Below are 17,348 nucleotides of genomic sequence, written 5' to 3' on the forward strand. Positions count from 1 at the left end.
TGCTCTGTTCCAGCAGCTAACTATACGGTTTTCATGTTATGATTTCTACTCATCTCCAGTGTGGAATGAGTTCAGTTTGCCAGGTGCTTTTCCTACTCTGGAATATTTTGTAAAAAACGATAGCCTAATTTAACGCTCTCGCCCTTCAGTACTTTTGAGATGAACTCACCCCCTGACCTTGTTTCTTTCCGTTTCCTTTGCGCGCAGTTTATTGAATACAACTGAGTCGCTGGGGGACGATCTATATTTGATTAAGTTCGTAGGCTCTTTTTCATTTTTATTTTTTTGCCATGCCCAGTGGCCTCTTGCACATCAGGTTTGTTAGAGGAACGTAACGAACGAGTTGCAAACCTACAAATATGACACACACATGCTTGATGGAGAATATCTCAGGAGAACGTCCAAGCCAGAGAAGCGATGGTATCTGTCGTTCACTCCTCGCCGAATGTTTTCAGGTGTTATCCTACTGAAACGAGGAATGTATCAAAATTTAAAGTAGTCCCATAGTCCGGAAATAAGCGTAGGAGAACAGATGAAAGAGTCATGCATCGACGATCTAGGCAAGACACTAATGTAGGTGGTTTTCAGTTGCCTTCCTCCGACGTGTTACGAAGTGTCGAGTGAGTATCTGTCTTTTTCCAAAGCTGTTCCACAGAGGAAGACTGCACTGTAGTTCCTTCTCTAGATTGTTGCACAGATTACAAGATGGTAGATATCCAAATAGACGACAGAGGGATAGAGAAACAATTAAAATCGCTCAAAAGAGGAAAGGCCGCTGGAACTGATGGGATACCAGTTCGATTTTACACAGAGTACGCGAAGGAACTTGCCCCCCTTCTTGCAGCGGTGTACCGTAGGTCTCTAGAAGAGCGTAGCGTTCCAAAGGATTGGAAAAGGGCACAGGTCATCCCCGTTTTCAAGAAGGGACGTCGAACAGTTGTGCAGAACTACAGACCTATATCTCTAACGTCGATCAGTTGTAGAATTTTGGAACACGTATTATAATGGAAGAAGTAAAGCCTGCCATTGCTGCAATGAAAAATGGCAAAGCAGTAGGTACAGATACAATACCGGGAGAAATACTAAAATGCTTGAACCACAATGGAATAAGAGAAATATTGAGGTTATGTAATAAAATATATGACAGTGGTGAATGGTCTGAGGACTTTTTGACAACAGTAATGATTCCATTACTGAAAAAACAAGGAACCAAGAAATGCAGCGAGCACAGGACAATCAGCCTCATTTCACATGCAGCAAAGTGATGTTAAGAATAATTAATAAAAGACTTGAAAAAGTAATAGAGGAGAATCTCGGCGAGGAGCAGTTTGGCTTTAGACGGAATACGGGCACCAGAGATGCAATAGGGCTCCTACGAATCTTGGGAGAAAGGTTTATTGAAAAAGGAAGAGACCTATATATGTGCTTCATCGATTTAGAAAAGGCATTTGACAATGTGGTTTGGGACAAGCTGGCGACTATTATGAGGGAAATGAGAGTGGACTGGAAAACCAGAAGACTTATAAACTCATTGTATCTTAATCAAAAAGTTTCAGTTAAAGTGAGAGGAGAAAGTACAAACTGGGTCAGACTAGGGAAAGGAGTAAGTCAAGGATGCTGTTTATCACCTACTCTTTTCAACCTGTACTCGGAAAATATGATTGACCAATGCTCATTAGATGACAAAGGAGTAGAAATTGGAGGAAGAAGAGTAGGGTGCTTGAGATTTGCTGATGACATGGTCCTTCTAGCCACAGGGGAAAAAGAATTACAGGATTTGGTGGACAACATTGCAACTAACGGAAAAAAATATGGAATGAAAATTAACACAAATAAAACCAAAGTATTGGCAATAGGGGGAAATAAGGAAATAAAAATTGTGCTGAATGGAGAAACACTAGAACAGGTGCAAAATTTTAAGTATCTTGGAAGCAGGATAGACACCGACTGGAAGCGCACCACAGAAATTAAAACAAGGATAGCAATGGCAAAAGAGGCGTTTTATAAGAAAAGGAGAATCTTCTGCAGCGGTATGGACAGAGAACTCAGAAAGAGACTCATAAAATGTCTTGTATGGAGTGTCCTTCTGTATGGCGCTGAAACATGGACTGTGAGCAAAAAAGACAGAGAAAGGCTGGAGGCTTTTGAGATCTGGACATGGCGGTGTATGGAAAGAATAAGTTGGATGGACAGAGTAAAAAATGAAGAGGTACTGAGAAGAGTGGGAGAGAAAAGGCAGTTACTAGATGTAATAAAGAGAAGAAAAAGAAATTCGATTGGGCATATATTAAGAAAGAACGACGGACTGATAAAAACAGTTTTAGAAGGTTATGTAGAAGGGAAAAGGAAGCGAGGAAGGAAGAGATTCCAGATACTGGATGACATGATGGACGGTACAACATACAGCAGCCTTAAGAAGGAAGCAATGGATCGCAGAAAATGGAGAGGTAAAGGACCTGCTAATATAGCAGATAACTGATGATGATGATTATGTTCGAGTATAATGACTTTTCTGGAGACTAGAAATCTACTCTGTAGGAATCAAAATGGGTTTCGAAAAAGACGATAGTGTGAAATCCAGCTCGCGCTATTCGTGCACGAGACTCAGAGGGCCATAGACACGGGTTCCCAGGTAGATGCCGTGTTTCTTGACTTCCGCATGGCGTTCAATACAGTTCCCCACAGTTGTTTAATGAACAAAGTAAGAGCATATGGACTATCAGACCAATTGTGTGATTGGATTGAAGAGTTCTTAGATAACAGAACACAGCATGTCATTCTCAATGGCGAGAAGTCTTCTGAAGTAAAAGTGATTTCAGGTGTGCCGCAGGGGAGTGTCGTAGGATCGTTGCTATTCACAATATACATAAATGACCTTGTGGATGACATCGGAAGTTCACTGAGGCTTTTTGCGGATGATGCTGTGGTATATCGAGAGGTTGTAACAATGGAAAATTGCACTGAAATGCAGGAGGATCCGCAGCGAATTGACGCATGGTGCAGGGAATGGCAATTGAATCTCAATGTAGACAAGTGTAATGTGCTGCGAATACATAGAAAGAAAGATCCCTTATCATTTAGCTACAATATAGCAGGTCAGCAACTGAAAGCTGTTAATTCCATAAATTATCTGGGAGTACGCATTAGGAGTGATTTAAAATGGAATGATCATATAAAGTTGATCGTCAGTAAAGCAGATGCCAGACTGAGATTCATTGGAAGAATCCTAAGGAAATGCAATCCGAAAACAAAGGAAGTAGGTTACAGTACACTTGTTAGCCGACTGCTTCAATACTGCTCAGCAGTGTGGGATCCGTACCAGATAGGGTTCATAGAAGAGATAGAGAATATGCAACGGAGAGCAGCGCGCTTCGTCACAGGATCATTTAGTAATCGCGAAAGCGTTACGGAGATGATAGATAAACTCCAGTGGAAGACTCTGCAGGAGAGACGCTCAGTAGCTCGGTACGGGCTTTTGTTGAAGTTTCGAGAACATACCTTCACCGAGGAGTCAAGCAGTATATTGCTCCCTCCTACGTGTATTTCGCGAAGAGACCATGAGGATAAAATCAGAGAGGTTAGAGCCCACACAGAGGCATACCGACAATCCTTCTTTCCACGAACAATACGAGACTGGAATAGAAGGGAGAATCGATAGAGTTACTCAAGATACCCTCCGCCACACACCGTCAGGTGGCTTGCGGAGTATGGATGTAGATGTAAACATATAGAGGACTGTGATGAGTTCTTTTCAGCGTAGTGTTCGGTTTACGTTGTTATGGATGAAGAGGAGAGGATGAAATCCGGTACCGGCTGATAGCCTGCTTTTCACGAATAGCACGAAAGGGGCCACCGAGCTTAACGCCATCATCTGGCGCACGGATCACCATCAACAATTTCACACAGAGCCCTCAATTTATGAGATACTGTGGATAACTTTAGAATTTCATCCTGCACATTGTTGTAAGGACAGGTGATCAGGAACTTTACGCCAGCACCTCTGGTCCCATTGCTGGCCAAATACTGACAATGAAAAATTTACATCTCCTGGATTCGAACCGGCTTACCTCAGAGTTGAGTGCCACCTCACAGGCACGCGTTAACGACGTCAACTACAGAAGCGTGATGGAAGATGTAGTTGCTCTAAGATCTCTCTGAGCCGGCCGGGGTGGCCGAGCGTTTCTAGGCGCTACAGTCTAGACCCGCGCGACCGCTACGGTCGCAGGTTCGAATCCTGCCTCGGGCATGGATGTGTGTAATGTCCTTAGGTTAGTTATATTTAAGTAGTTCTAAGTTCTAGGGGACTGATGATCTCAGAAGTTAAGTCCCATAGTGCTCAGAGCCATTTTTTTTTCGCTGACATAGCTGTTATTGTTAATATTGTCTTCAATACCTAAAACTAAAATGATAAACCATCACCCTTATGGGTCTGTCTCCTGTACCGCAACAGGCGGTGTCGAACCATTGACGCAGATGGATTCACATGCCAGCTTCAATGCCACTACGGGCGAAGCGCAATGATCCATTTTTTTTGAGTCATCGGTCTTTTGACTGGTTTGATGCGACCCGCCACGAATTCCTCTCCTGTGTCAAACTCTTCATCTCAGGGTAGCACTTGCAACCTACGTCCTCAATTATTTGCTGGAGGCATTGCGATCTCTGTCGTCCCCTACAGTTTTTGCCTTCCACTTCTTCCTCTAATACCATGGAAGTCATTCCCTGATGTCTTAACAGATATCCTATCGTCCTGTCTCTTCTCCTTGTCAATGTTTTCCACATATTTATTTCGTCTCAAATTCTGCGCAAAATCTCGTCCCTCACCCTTTCAATCGAGTTTTTTCAATATTCGACTGTAGCACCATATCTCAAATGCTTCGATTCTCTTAGTGTTATCTCTCTGCCTTCTTTTATTTTAAATCCTCTTACATTCTTATTCTGATACTGGATCCCCCATCTCTTCTAAATAGACTCCTGTTTATTCTTCGATCACATCAGACAAATCTTCCCCCTGACAGGGGTCTTCAATGTACTCTTTTCACCTATCCGCTCGCTCCTCTGTATTTGACAGTGGAATTCCCGTTGCGCTCTTATGATTACCACCCTTGACGTTAATTTCAACGAAGTTTGTTTTTACTTTCCGGTATGCTGAGTGAGTCCTTCCCACAATCATTACATTTTCGATTTCTTCACATTTTTCATGCAGCCATTTCGTCTTTGCTTCCATGTACATCCTGTTTTTTTCATTCCTCAGCGATTTGTATTACTGTACTCCTGAATTTCCCTGAACATTGCGTACTTTCTTCCTTCATCGATTAACTGAAGTATTTCTTCTGTTACCCATGGTTTCGTTGCAGTTATCTGCTTTGTACCTACGTTTTTCTTTCCACTTCTGTGATGGCCCTTTTTAGGGATGTCCATTCCTCTTGAACTTTACTGCCTACTACGCTATTCCTTATTGCTGTATCTATAGCCTTAGAGATCTTCAAACGTATCTCGTCATTCCTTAGTACTTCCTAACCCACTTCTTTGTGTATTGGTTCTTCGTGACTAATCTCTTAAACTTAGGTCTACTCTTCATCACTATTACTTTGTGATCTGAGTCTATATCTGCTCCTGTGTACGTCTTACGATCCAGTGTCTGATTTAGAATCTCTGTCTGACCATATTGTAATCTAACTTGAAATCTTCCCATGTCACCCGGCCTTTTCCAAGTGTACCTCCCCTCTTATGATTCTTTAACTGTGTGTTCGTTATTACTAGCTGAAATTTATCACAGAACTCAATCAGTCTTTCTCCTCTCTCATTCCTTGTTCCAAGCCTACATTCTCGTGTAACCTTTTCTTCTACTCCTATCCCTACAACTGCATTCCAGTCCCCCATGACTATTAGATTGTAATCTCCCTTCACGTAGTGTATTAGACTTTCAGTATCCTCTTATAGTTTTTCTATCTCTTCATCGAGCTTGCGACGTCAGCATATACATCTGAACTATCGTTGTCGATGTTGGTTTGCTATCGATTCTGGTACGAACAACCCTGCCACTGAACTGTTCACAGTAACACACCCACTGCCCTACCTTCCTATTCATAACGAATCCTACTCCCGTTATACCATTTTCTGCTGCTGTTGATATTACCCTATTCTCATCTGACCAGAAATCCTTGTCTTTCCATTTCACTTCACTGACCCATACTATATCTAGATTGAACCTCTGCATTTCCCTTTTCAGATTTTTTAGCTTCCATACCACATTCAAGCTTCTTACATTCCTCGTCCCGACTCGTTGTACGTTATCCTTTCGTTGATTATGCAATCTTTTTCTCATGGTCTCCTTATGCAGATTCGAATGGGGGACTATTCCGGAATCTTTTGCGAATGGAGTGATAATCATGATATTTTTTCAATTACAGGCCAAATGTCCTGTAGATACATTTATGAGCCTTCAATGCAGTGGTTTCCATTGCCTTCTGCATCCTCATGACGTTGATCTTTGCTGATTCTTCCGCCTTTAGAGCAACTTCCCACCCTTAGGACAAGAGAGTGCCCCAGTCTCTGTCCGCTTTTCCATCCTTGGAACAATGAGGTTGACTTCTTATTCCGGAAGTATTCAGCCACCAATGCTGTTTATAAATCAAAATGCGTCTCTTCATGACTACTAAACTGTGATATGTGTCTATAACTGCTCCTGGGTAAGCTTTACAATTCAGTATCTGCTTTCGGAATTTCTGCCTGACCATGATGTAATCCAATTAAAATCTTCCAATAACTCCCGGCCTTTTCAAAGTAAACTTCATCCTCTTGTGATTCTTGAACAGAGTATTCGTTATCACTAGCTGAAATTTCCCGCAGTACTCAGTTAGTGTTTCTCCTTTTTCATTCCTGCTACCAAACCAATAGCCTCCCGTAACCGTTTCTTCTTCTCCTTCCCGTACAACCGTATTACAGTCCCATATTTTTATCTCCCTTTACGTAATGAATTACGCGTTCAATATTCTTATATACTTTCTGTACCTCTTCATCCTCTGCTTGCGATGTTGGCTTCTACTGACTACGACACATTAACTATAAGTTACTTGTAAATCAACCTAAATCGAGACAAGCAAACTAAATACTAAAATTCTGATAAACCCTGATACAAAAGGCACAATAAACCATATCTACTTTAACAAATTTAACATCATATTTCATAAATCTGTGAAAAAAAAGCAAATAGTGTTACGACTGTTTGATGTTATTTAATTATTAGTCCAAATTTGATTAGAATTTTATTGGATTGAGATGGTTTAGGTTTGGTTTCTTGTTGTGATTACGTAGGTTTTCCCGGCGTAATAAGTCTTGAAAGTCTCTTCGGGTTTGCTGCCGGATCCTAAAATCAACTTGACGCGATATTTCGGCGATCCAACTGTTCGCCATCTTAAGGAAAATGCTGGTTTCTTGTTGTTTTGTTATTTATGTTGTAGTTGTTGATTTCCTGTCCATTCTGATTAGAACACCCCTATTATTGAACTGTTCACAATACAACACTCTCTGTCCTAATTTCCTATTAGTAACGAATCCTACTCCCGTTATACCATTTTCTGCTACTGTTGATATTACCGTATACTCATCTGATCAGAAATCGTTGCCTTATTTCCATTTGATTTCACTGATCTCACTATATCTAGAGCCTTAGCAATTCCCGTTTCAGATTTTCTAGTTTCCTTACTACATTCAGGCAACGGCCTTGCCGCATTGGATTCATCGGTTCCCATCAGATTACTGAAGTTAAGCGCCGTCGGGCGTGCCCGGTACTTGGATGGGTGACCATCCGGGTCGCCATGCTCTGGTGCCATTTTTCGGAGTTCAGTCAGCCTCGTGATGTCAGTTGAGGAGCTACTCGACCGAATAGTAGCGGCTCCGGTCACAGAAAACCATCATAGCGACGTGGAGAGCGGTGTGCAGACCACACGCTTCTCCTATCCACATCCTCAGATGAGGATGACACGGCGGTCGGATGGTCCCGATGGGCCACTTGTGGCCTGTAGACGGAGTGCTTTTAGTACGTTCAAGCTTCTGACATCCCGTGCCCCGACTCGTAAAAGTTATTCTTTCGTTTGTTATTCAGTCAAATGCTCATGGTCTACTCCTCCTTGGCAGTTCCTTGCCGGAGATCCAAATGGAGGAATAGTCGGGAATCTTTTGCCAATGGAGAGATCATGATAGTTTTTCAATTACAGGTCACATGTCCTGTATATACTCATTATGCGCCTTTAATGCAGTGGTTTCAATTGTCCTCTGCATCCTCATGCCGTTGTTCAATGCTGTTTGCTCCACCTTTAAGGAACAGTTTCCCACCCCAAGGGCAAGAGAATGCTCTGAATCTCTGTCCGTTCCTCCATCCACTTTGACAAGGCCGTTGGCAGAATGAGAGTGACTTCTTACGTGGGAAGCCTTCGGCCGCTATTGCTGATGATTTTTATTCAAATTTCAAGCTGCTCCGGGGTTCGAACCGAGAACGTTTTGATTACTAAGGAAAGACAACATCCTTACACCAAGGGTATTAAATACGCTACCCAATCAAACCATGATGTCCTAACCATTTGCAACTTCAGACAGAAAGCTACATCTGCGAACTTCTTATCTGCACTCTTCGCGGTATTATTCCTCTTCTGTATTTTTTCCAACCGTTCAAGCATTTCGGTGCTTTGTAGAGCTAACCAAAAGAGGAAATAAATGAAAATCTATTTTTCTGAACATGAACTTTTCTGTCTTGGCTACCTACTTTCATAGTTCCCTCTTTATTCTTATGGACGTTATCGAATACTACCATGAGACGAGGTTCTCTTGACTTCTTCACTATTTTTATGTAATTTTACAACTACACACTTGTCTGCTATCAAACTTTTTCTCTCGTTTCTTGAACCCTATGGTTCACGTCTTCGAAGTGTATCGGCTACTGTGTAGGGTTATTAGACCCTCAGGAAGTAGCTGTAATCACATAATTACATGATGATTGTTTCATGTAAACAATCACGACTTACTACAACGATTGATACTACGGACGGGCGATCGTCTAAATGTGAAAAGTATTTTTGCAACAGGAGGAGTCACCACCAAGAACAGGCCGGCCGAAGTGGCCGTGCGGTTAAAGGCGCTGCAGTCTGGAACCGCAAGACCGCTACGGTCGCAGGTTCGAATCCTGCCTCGGGCATGGATGTTTGTGATGTCCTTAAGTTAGTTAGGTTTAACTAGTTCTAAGTTCTAGGGGACTAATGACCTCAGCAGTTGAGTCCCATAGTGCTCAGAGCCATTTGAACCATTTGAACCAAGAACAGCAGTGAGAAATGATTAACGAGTTCTGGATCGTACTCAGTTTATATGTGTGTGACTATTCATTCCTTCCTTAGGTTGTGGAATATTGCAGGTCATTCCATCGTGGATTCGCTTACTTGTGACTCAATTATGTCCCTTCCAGTGAGTCAAGTTCCCAAGCGTTTCTTCATTCATCCTGCTGTAGGCTCAGTACGACGTATTTCTCGCACTGGTCTGGAAGTCTACCGTCTCAGATCGGTAGACAATTTTTGGTCTAAACTAAACGTTCAATATCTCGTGCATTATGTAAATGGTAGTGGGACAGAAATTCCTGGACGAGGAGGAAAGAGACAGATTTCTGCAGAGAGCAAACGACAAAGGGAAATCTGCAGGGGACATCTTCTTCCGATGTACGATAGATGTGCAATGATAAAAAACTCTTCCCAGGAAGGGGACGAAACGCTGAGATTTTCCACAGAATCATTGGGATTAAGGCACAATGGAACGGGAAATTTTTATATTATTTAAAAATAGTTTTTATTTGTTAATTTTTTTATTTTTTAAAAGAATTGCTAACAAACAAACTGTATACAGTTTTTCTTCATTATTTCAGTGAACCTCATTGTGGTGCATTAAGAACAAGGTCTCTTCGGATCATAGTTATAGAATTTTTTTCAGTTATTTGCGAGACTGACCAAAAAGGCGGGCTAATGGCGTACCTGCACTGCCGCAGGAAATCTGATTGCATTTCTCAGCCCCTTCTACAAGAGTTCTTACCGCCAACGTAATAATGGAGCTTCCTGTTTATTTCGGGACAACTAAGTAACGACTCCTCAGTAAACACCGTCGAAAGGCTCTAAATAATCATAAGGACACAATATGGCACACGAATTTATTTGTGTGAATGGGATGACACTGCCAAGAAAGGACAGATTGTCGCGGTGGACCGGTTATGGCGTTTTAACGACACCTGTCAAACGTCCATGTCATCATACACAATTACCGCAACTACTTTATTGAGCCGTAAGGGGCGTGCTGTCCTCATGTCAACATCCTGTGTGTTCCAGCCTCCCTGCTCGTTAGGGTGCAGCCACCGCCCGTAGACGCCTAATGATGCTCGCCTGGGGACAATATGTAAATGAACCTCTGATGTCCCTTCAGAGTTGGGACGGAGCTTCGATGGTTGTTTACATTGTCGCTTTTTTCCACCTCTCATTTATATTGAAGTATGTTTTGTACATTTAAACAGCTATTGTTCGGGTATGAGGTATGTTTCATACCCGCCGGTCACGTGAGAAAAATAGAGGTTACAAGGATAGACTTTAGTTTAGGACACTAAACAATCTGTAGATAACAGCAAAAGAAATTCATAGAGAAAGCAAAGTAAACCTGGCAAAAGACGATATCAGTTTAAGAAAGATTATTATTCATTGCGAAAACAGGACTCAAGAAGTGCTTGTGTAGCACCGAAACCATCCAACAAACAATGAACGTCAGATAACAATTTCTTGTCATGTCTAGCTTCTTGCTGGAATACAGTTCACTCACGTATTTACTATGTATGCTCTAAAGCCACACAGCAGTCACCTGAGGACTAAAGTTCATTCTCGTTAGCAGTCAGTATAAGAGCATTCCAGCAGTCTTCTTCCTGCACAACATCGAAAATGCTTCCCTAAATAATTCACTGTATCTCTCCCAATTTTCCTAATCGCTGTTCTTCTCCCCTTCTTTGATTCGTCCTATCTTCATTGCTCATTCTTGCATTTCCTGTTGTGCTGAAGTTTTCTATCATTGTGCATCTGGTTATCTGAGTGATAACGCGTTTGCCTACCATGCAGCGGGCGCAGGTTCGATTCCTGGCCGTGTCGGATACTTTCTCCTCTCGTGGACTGTGTGTTGTAGTGTCCTCATCATGCTTTCATCCTCACCTACACGCAAGACGCCCAGTATGGCGTAATCTCAAACATGAATTGCAACTCGGCGGCCGAACTTCCTCGGATGGGATCTCCCGTCCATCAATGCCACACGATCATATTTTTCCCCTATTGTTTTCTCCAATCCTATTAATTCTTGTTCTATATATGATTATTCCATTACCACTGTCGTACCTTCCATTAATATTTAATGGAATATATTATGAGAACTCTACCTAAGACTTCTTCAATAACATTCAAATATCATAAAATATTCTGTAAATTACTGTAACTTGTTGTCTTCTTTGTTTTTCGGGTACTTTCTCCACAGTTGCAGATATAACAGATATACAAGTTGCTTCCAACACAATCAAAAAAAAAAAAAAAAAAAAAAAAAAAAAAAAAAAAAAAAAAAAAAAAGACGAACGCATCCTGCAGAATCAAACCAAAACACAGTAAATGAGGAGAGGATAGCGTTTCCCCACATCACACAAACGTAAATATGTAGTGCAGTGAAAGTGTTGAATATCCAAAACATACACACGGAAGAACAACAAGAATGAAGTAAACAACAAAAAACTGGGGGTAACGATAAGAATTAAAACTGTTTATAGTAGCCAGCAAAGGATGCGAACTGTTCAGGATCCATTGTTACAATGACCATTGATGATGCTTTAGAATACAGCTAAACACGTTTGGTTTTAATAAGACTTTCACTACAGTTGCAAAAGACGGTAACTAACCTGTGCGTATTAGTACAACTTTTCATTATGACAGCCACTATTCGTATTACGATAGTTAATATTTATTTTTTTATTATTTTCTATGTACATAGCAATTTATATTACTGTTGAGAACTTTTGGAAGGACACCTCGTCAAATTAAGAAAGTCTTCTGGGAACGCTGTACTGGGGTCTCCACCAGAAAATTTCCAGTATCGTTGCACACGCCTAGTAGCCGCCATCTGTTAATATAATTCCTCGTCTGCAGGGAATATCTTTTTATCTGTACGCGAAAGAAGCCCGTATAAGGATGCAATTTTAATCAACGTATCCCACAGGCATGAAAATAATGAAGTATGTTTGATATCGTTAGTTAAGGTGTGCACGATGTAACACATTGAATTTCCGTCAGCGTACTTCCAACTGAGAACCCCTACCCTAACACCAATTCGCTGGAGTATGCCCGAGAAGATTCTAGTCTTACGATGTGTCAAGTTGACGTTGTTCAACAAGGGACAATACCTGTATGAATTAGAAGGAAACAAGTAGCGCCGCGTCTGCATAGTGCAGAAAAGAGGTAACTATCACGTGACTTGGCAGTACAAGGGGTGCAAAATGTAATGAAACAAAACACTTAGTAACAAAGAGTTGGCATGCGCAGAAAAAAAGTAAATTCAGACAACCTTAGAGTGAAGCTGTATTTGGTTTCCATGATAATGTGAAAAAGAATATCAAATCTATCCGCCACATCGACTTGGCTAAATTGCGTTGTGATATTTACAATGCGTTTCTCAGTAGGTGTCTATACTTATAGTCACAGCGCTCCAAAGGCGAGAAAGTTACTCGTCTTTTCCGAAATACCTTCGATGGGAGCTTCTGAACGCTCAGAACTGGTGGGGCTTTTGGCTTCCGTGCGAGGACGTGACTTACGCTATCGTTTTACCTGCAGTTTTATGTAATAACAATGTCTCGTCTCTCGTCATTAAAAAAATGACTCCCCTCTTGAAGGCACTTTGTTAAAACCAGCGTTGCATTAGCTATTCGTGTTGTCATCTGTCAACAATGATGCGATCCAGCAGGTATATATCTTGGAAAATTCAGGAGCATGATACGGGAAATTTGAGAAAAATATATTGATCCAATTGTCATGATTTAGCGTCATTTCTCCTTCACTTGTACACCGATGACAAATTCTTTGACCGCCATACTCGGCTGCTAAATGAGTTCTTCATCGTGCAGTTGTTCCGCTACTTGTTGTCCCATCCTACAGTTCTCCATAACACTGGAGCCCTCATGCTATGTTCACTGTACATTTCGTATATTTGCCTGTGAATATTAAAGGCTGAAAGATTTTCTTGAGTTCAGAAAGTGACTCACTACATTTGACACAAGCACTGTGCCTGTCGACCTCCCTTGAAAGTGTCACATTCAATTTCGTCGACTGTGTCGCTGTCGGCTAATATATACGTCTCTTTCCAACAACCAGGCTCCACTAGTTGACCTGCACACACGCTCTGAGTTGCAAATCAGCCGTGGCATTAAGTACTGATGAAATATAATTTCCGAATGCCCTCTGTAACTTTGAGAACGAAAAAAGGAAACGCTGAAATTTAGCGCTTACATCAACAAATTCAACCTAAAGATGTATTCAAAATATTTATACAATTTATTTAATCTACTGAGCAAGACAAAACCGGGAATACCAGCGACAAGTCTATTTGACAATTACGGCCTGCTAATCACATTGTGAAAATGTTAATCGGACACTGCAGTGATGGGTAACCTAACAATATTTAATGCTATTTGATTCTACTTATCATGACGTGTTTGCGAAACTTTCGTCTCATTTCGGTCTCAGTTTGTGATGCTTTGTTCATCAAAAAATCGAAAAGATGAAACGGAATTTCATTGCAATACAATGATGCTTGTCAGGCTTGCTTCGCGTGGCGACGTGAGCATGCCTGATAGTGAGAAACCTCTAATAAAGAAAGAAACTGCGAGTAATTAATAATCAACGCAGGTAATTTATCGAAATAATTAGCAACCAGCTGCATAAAAGAACTATTTCCTTAAACAATGCATACAATTACTTATTCCAGATCCGTTAATAATGACCAAGTTGAGGGAGAAATTATTTTTGGGATAATCAATTTTATTTCATGGTTTCCTAACATAAACAGCATTTAAAGCTATCACTCGCCCCACCAGTATCGGGGATATGATATTGAGAGGCACCCACATGCCTTGCTCATGCTGTGGCATCAAGTAGTCAGGCCTGCAAGATGAGTGGTCTGCCAAGCGAGTGGATTCATTTTTTATTTATGGAGTAACACGAACTCTCGTACTCACAATTAAGTTACAAATTGTCCTCCTGTATGAATAATACGCAACGGAAATGCACATCTGACTATTAGTAATTTACACAACACTGACTGTTCACTACGCACTGGCAATACCACATTTTCTTTCTTATTTAACGGCTTTTATCAACACGTGGCCATCGCACTGAATATGAATGGCGCACACATTATAAATTCTGGATATCATGACAACATACAATTCGAAGGAAAAGGCCACCAATCTTTTTCTTTTCACTATCTTATTTATTCCAATAAATTCTATAACCTAAATACACAAATTCTATAACCTGCAACAATAACACATGAGAAATTCCGCCCAGTGTGCATGGCTTTACATTGGTGATTCTCTATCTTATGGTCTCGTAATTATTTAATGCTACAGTGCACTTTCTGGATAGGATGGTGGATCTTTTTTCTATATCTCACACTTCGACTCGCACAACCATCATCACGAAACTTTCCTCCAGACCGAGCGGTACAAAAGGAACATGCATAACCCACTACCTCTGAAACTACCTTGCTACTCTCCCATGCGAACCACACATACTTATATTATATGACATACACCACACTGCAACATGGAATATGACATAAGGAATAGTCACAACATTATAATCACATCACTTTCAGCTTTCCCACTTCAATTAGTATTCATTCCAGTACCACACGACACTGCCCCACTTCGTAACTTTTCTTTCCTACTACGAACTCTGGACGTTATATGCACGTCTTCCTGTGCAATGCAAGCCAAGTGGCGTTGCTGGATAGACGGCTGACTCACCTTGCTTCTCTCTCAGAGTATTATAGTTTGAATCAAGCGTCACACGGAAACACAACACGCAAAGTAATATTAAGAACATATTCATCACACACGCGAGTCCTCAACTGATACCATGGACGAGTACTTCTCTTTATCCTTTGTCTCATACACAGATTGAGACTCACACAGTACTCACCACGTGGAAGTACTCGTCTCTAATTTAAAGTCCTGCACACGCCATTTCTTAAATATTTCCAACTTATAGTACACACGCTAGTAATTGAGCTTAACTTAAGCACTCGGAAGTATTTCAACTTATTGCTGCACGTGGTTTCATAGTGACCGTTGGTCACTTCCGAAGATTACTACGATCCCATTAATATTACCTGCCTGACATTTAATTCTCCCCACAAAAGTTCCTGAAATAGAGAAATAATTATTCTGAACTACTCTTAAGTATTTCACATGCATACCATGTCTCCACTCTTTTGTCCTTACGGAGCACGCCTAAGACAGATCTTACCAACACTAGATCCAGCGACAGAGTGCTGAAACATGGCCGTTCTTCAGGTCATCTCGCACCTCTGTCGAGGTGGGGGAAGACCATGCTACCATATTGGTCAGCCACATTTCAGGCGTTCAAAGCTCCGGTATGTTTCATCTCTTTGGTTCCACCAAAGGTGGCCAAAGGATCGTCTCAAAGATGATCATATATTCACATTCACTATCTGCGGTTAGCAGACGACCATACATTCATTCATTTCACAGATCTCACCAAACTGGATGTAGGGATTTATTTTGTGGGAGTGCACATGTGATCAATTAAATAAATAAATTGTCATTCTTTCCCACACTGGTATCCGGCTTCGCTGTATTAATTGAAATTGAGTTATATTTACAAAAAATATGTTGTACGGACAAGAATAACAAGGAATGTTGTACCTATTTTCAATGTCGGGCGGTACTGTACCCTTTCAATATCACAAAATGAAATGTAAAAATGTATATTATTACAGAATCACGCTGCTTTAAGGCTACCTCTTTCTTGTATAATATTAGGATTAACTCTCAAGATTATTTCTTTCACATTTGTCTGTTGATTGTACAGGGTGTTTCGAGAAGGACTTCACAATTTTGAAAATTCATATAAATTAATTCATAGTACCTAAACAGGTGACTGTAGAGTCAACTTGTAGGGAAATACATCAAGTTTTGTCTCACGTATTTCGCTAGTGCCGAATCGCACCATAAGGGGCGCCAGCGGAGGTTGCGTTAAAGATGGCTACCTTCTCTGGGCCCGGGCGTGCTAGGTCTACAACTACATCTACACCCATACTCCGCAAGCCACCTGACGGTGTGTAGTGGAGGGTACCTTGAGTACCTCTATCGGTTCTCCCTTCTATTCCAGTCTCGTATTGTTCGTGGAAAGAAGGATTGTCGGTATGCCTCTGTGTGGGCTCTAATCTCTCTGATTTTATTCTCATGGTCTCTTCGCGAGATATACGTAGGGGGGAGCATATACTGCTTGACTCCTCGGTGAAGGTATGTTCTCGAAACTTCAACAAAAGCCCGTACGGAGCTACTGAGATACTCTCCTGCAGAGTCGTCCACTGGAGTTTATCTATCATCTCCGTAACGCTTTCGCGATTACTAAATGATCCTGTAACGAAGCGCGCTGCTCTCCGTTGGATCTTCTCTATCTCTTCTATCAACCCTATGTGGTACGGATCCCACACTGCTGAGCAGTATTCAAGCAGTGGGTGAACAAGCGTAATGTAACCTACTTCCTTTGTTTTCGGACTGCATTTCCTTAGGATTCTTCCAGTGAATCTCAGTCTGGCATCTGCTTTACCGACGATTAATTTTATATGGTCAGTCCATTTTAGATCACTCCTAATGCCTACTCCCAAATAATTTATGGAATTAACTGCTTCCAGTTGCTGACCTGCTATGTTGTAGTTAAATGTTAAAGGATCTTTCTTTCTGTGTATTCTCGATATACCACAGCATCATCCGCAAAAAGCCTCAGTGAACTTCCGATGTTATCCACAAGGTCATTTATGTATATTGTGAATAGCAACGGTCCTACGACACTCCCCTGCGGCACACCTGAAATCACTCTTACTTCAGAAGACTTCTCTCCATTGAGAATGACATGGTGCGTTCTGTTATCTAGGACCCCTTCAATCCAATCACACAATTGGTCTAATAGTCCATATGCTCTTACTTTGTTCATTAAACAACTGTGGGGAACTGTATCGAACGCCTTGCGGAAGTCAAGAAACACGGCATCTACCTGGGA

This window comes from Schistocerca americana, chromosome 2 (genome assembly GCF_021461395.2).
Source record: "Schistocerca americana isolate TAMUIC-IGC-003095 chromosome 2, iqSchAmer2.1, whole genome shotgun sequence".
Classification (NCBI taxonomy): domain Eukaryota; kingdom Metazoa; phylum Arthropoda; class Insecta; order Orthoptera; family Acrididae; genus Schistocerca; species Schistocerca americana.